The sequence below is a fragment of the Somniosus microcephalus genome, chromosome 28 (genome assembly GCF_052327205.1).
Source record: "Somniosus microcephalus isolate GS21.2 chromosome 28, FLI_Smic_1.0, whole genome shotgun sequence".
In the NCBI taxonomy this organism is placed as follows: domain Eukaryota; kingdom Metazoa; phylum Chordata; class Chondrichthyes; order Squaliformes; family Somniosidae; genus Somniosus; species Somniosus microcephalus.
In genome coordinates this window covers 16,199,828-16,203,699 of record NC_141014.1, presented here as the reverse complement: position 1 = coordinate 16,203,699, position 3,872 = coordinate 16,199,828, and the positions used below count along the sequence as shown (strand labels likewise).

At 48.7% G+C, this 3,872-nt stretch overlaps 1 non-coding gene across 1 annotated transcript; it reads right to left on the bottom strand.

Annotated features, from left to right (window-relative positions):
• Nucleotides 1-226: 226 nt before the first annotated feature.
• trnaq-cug (transfer RNA glutamine (anticodon CUG)) lies at nt 227-298 on the bottom strand. The gene has a single exon. It is a non-coding gene; the product is annotated as a tRNA-Gln (tRNA).
• Between the last annotated feature and the right edge of the window lie 3,574 nt (nt 299-3,872).

Sequence of the window (3,872 nt, the reverse complement as noted above, 5' to 3'; positions counted from 1 at the left end):
TTTCCAACATCGGCAGTATTTTGCTATCGTAACTTATGAATAGTTCTCTGTTATAGTTTAGTCTGTCTTTGAAGAGCTGAACTTATGCAAAAGCCATATGAACAATATTTAAAAAATAAAGTGAAAGCTAAAAACAGAACAATTTTCTGTACCATCATCATACCAATAAAGTATTCTTATTTAAAAAACGGAATGTAGCTATTTTAGTGGAAGAAGCAAAACAACCAGGTTCCACCGAGATTTGAACTCGGATCGCTGGATTCAGAGTCCAGAGTGCTAACCATTACACCATGGAACCACGTGCTAAGACCAGCTACAATGTTTCAAAATGAAGATACACCGAGCGAGTGATACATTGGCGAGAGAGATACATTGCAGAAAGAGGTGCATTGCGGCGACCCGGGGCTGCAATTCATCCAAATCCTCCTTTTACTTTATCTTCAAAGCGCTTGCAAAGGACGAGACTCGCTCGTGTGCAGTGGGAAGGAGACTGGGAGAGAGGGAAAGACCCACCCCCTGGATACAGGACCCGCCCCCTGGATACAAGACCCGCCCCTTGGATACAAGACCCGTCCCCTGGATACAGGACCCGCCCCCTGGATACAGGATCCGTCCTCTGGCTACAGGATCCGCCCCTTGGATACATGACCCGCCCCCTGGATACAGGACACGCCCCCTGGATACAGGATCCGTCCTCTGGATACAGGACCCGCCCCCTGGATACAAGATCCGCCCCCTGGATACAGGACCCGCCCCCTGGATACAAGATCCGTCCCCTGGATACAAGATCCGTCCTCTGGATACAGGACCCGCCCCCTGGATACAAGATCCGTCCCCTGAATACAGGACCCGCCCCTTGGATACAAGATCCGTCCTCTGGATACAGGATCCGTCCTCTGGATACAGGAACCGTCCCCTGGATACAGGATCCGTCCTCTGGATACAGGACCCGCCCCCTGGATACAAGATCCGCCCCCTGGATACAGGACCCGCCCCCTGGATACAGGACCCGCCCCCTGGATACAAGAGCCGTCCCCTGGATACAGGACCCGCCTCCTGGATATAGGACCGGCCCCCTGGATACAGTACCCGCCCCTTGGATACAGGACCCGCCCCCTGGATACAGGACCCGCCCCATGGATACAGACCCGTCCCCTGGATACAGGACCTGCCCCCTGGATGCAAGATCTGTCCCCTGGATACAGGACCCACCCCTTGGATACAAGACCTGCCCCCTGGATATAGGGCATGCCCCATGGATACAAGACCCGCCCCCTGGATACAGGATCCACCCCTGGATACAAGACCCGCCCTCTGGAAACAGGACACGCCCCCTAGAAACAGGACCCACCCCCCTAGATACAAGACCTGCCCATTGGATACAGGACCCACCCCCTGGATACAGGATAGAATCATAGAATTATAGAAATTTACAGCACAGAAGAAGGCCATTCGGCCCATCGTGTCTGTGCCGGCCGAAAAAGAGCTATCCAGCCTAATCCCACTTTCCAGCTCTTGGTCCGTAGCCCTGTAGGTTACGGCACTTCAAGTGCATATCCAAGTACTTTTTAAATGTGATGAGGGTTTCTGCCTCCACCACCCTTTCAGCAGTGAGTTCCAGACCCCCACCACCCTCTGGGTGAAAAAAGTTCTCAAATCCCCTCTAATCCTTCTACCAATTACTTTAAATCTATGTCCCCTGGTTATTGACCTCTCTGCTAAGGGAAATAGGTCCTTCCTATCCACTCTATCTAGGCTCCTCATAATTTTATACACCTCAATTAAATCTCCTCAGCCTCGTCTGTTCCACAGAAAACAATCTCAGCCTATCCAATCTTCCCTCATAGTTAAAATTCCACATCCTCATAAATCTCTTCTGCACTCTCTCTAGTGCAATCACAGCTTTCCTGTAATGTGGTGACCAGAACTGCACGCAGTACTCTAGCTGTGGCTTAACTAATGTTTTATACAGTTCAAGCATAACCTCCCTGCTCTTGTATTCTATGCCTCGGCTAATAAAGGCAAGTATCCCGTATGTCTTCTTAACCACCTTATCTACTTGGCCTGCTACCTTCAGGGATCTGTAGACATGCACTCCAAGGTCCCTCTGATCTTCTGCACTTCTCAGTGTCCTACCATTTATAGTGTATTCCCTTTCCTTGTTAGCCCTCCCCAAATGCATTACCTCACACTTCTCCGGATTGAATTCCATTTGCCACTGTTCTGCCCAACTGACCAGTTCATTGATATCTTCTTGCAGTCTACAGTTTTCTTCTTCATTATCAACCATACAGCTGATTTTAGTATCATCTGCAAACTTCTTAATCAACCTCCTACATCCAAGTCTAAATTATTGATATATACCACAAAAAGCAAGGGACCTAGTACTTGGTTACTGACCTCTCTGCTGGGGGAAATAGGTCCTTCCTATCCACTCTATCTAGGCCCCTCATAATTTTCTACACCTCAATTAGGTCCCCCCTCAGCCTCCTCTGTTCCAAGGAAAACAACCCCAGCCTATCCAAAATAACAACAGAAAATGCTGGAAAAGCTCAGCAGGTCAGGCAACATCCGTGGAGAGAAATTTGAGTTGACGTTTCGGGTTGAACCCTTCTTCAAAACTGGAAAGAAAAGAAATTAGATCGAAGGCAGGGCTGCGATCTTAGGGCAGCCTATCCAATCTTTCTTCATAGCTAAATTTCTCCAGTCCTGGCAACATTCTCGTAAATCTCCTCTGCACCCTCTCTAGTGCAATCACATCCTCCCTGTAATGTAGTGACCAGTACAGTGCTCTAGCTTGGGCCTAACTAGTGTTGTATACAGTTCAAGCATAACTTTCCTGCTCTTATATTCTATGCCTCAGTTAATAAAGTAAAACATTCCGCACGCCTTTTTTTTAACTACTTTATCGACCTGTCCTGCTACCTTTAAGGATCTGTGGACATACACTCCCAAGGTCCCTCTGTTCCTCCACACCTCTCAGTATCCTACCATTTATTGTGTATTCCCTTGCCTTGCTGCCCCTACCCAAATGCATTACCTCGTACTTTTCCTGATTGAATTTCATTTGCCACTTTTCTGCCCACCTGACCAGTTCATCAGGATCCGCCCCCTGGATACAAGACTCGCCCTCTGTGGACTGAGGGTTGGGGGGGGGGTACTGAGTATCTTGTACAGGGTGGGGGATTGGGCATCTTGTACAGGGGGGTGGCAAATGCTGGAATAATAAAGAAAGCCCCAGGGGAGAGGCTAATAAAGGGCAATGGGCAGAGAGAGGAGAGCAGCAAATAGACACATTTATATTAAGCTCCAAATAATCAAGATTGAGGTAGTATCCGATGCACTCCAAGTGGACCGTGTCCGAATATAACTGGGAACTGCTTTAATTGAGATGTGATTTTTCTGAAGCCAATGAATCCAATGGGGGAAATGCATCAGGTTGCACCATTATACAGGATGCACATTTGCACCAGAAAACCATCATCTGAGTTTCGACAGGCTGGGGTTGTTTTCCTTGGAACAGAGGAGGCCAAGGGGGGACCTAATTGAGGTGTATGAAATTATGAGGGGCCTAGATAGAGTGGATAGGAAGGACCTATTTCCCCTAGCAGAGAGGTCAGTAACCAAGTACTAGGTCCCTTGGATTGCTACCAGTGCCACGTGCTAGTCAGAGTAGAAATAGAAGGATATTTCAGATGAATACGTAGCTAGAGGAATGGTGCAAGGAGGAGGGAATCAAATTCCTGGGACATTGGAACCGGTTCTGGGGGAGGTGGGACGAGTACAAAACGGACGGTTTGCACCTGGGCAGGGCCGGGACCGATGTCCTAGGGGGAGTGTTTGCTAGTGCTCTGGGGGGGGGGTTTAAACTA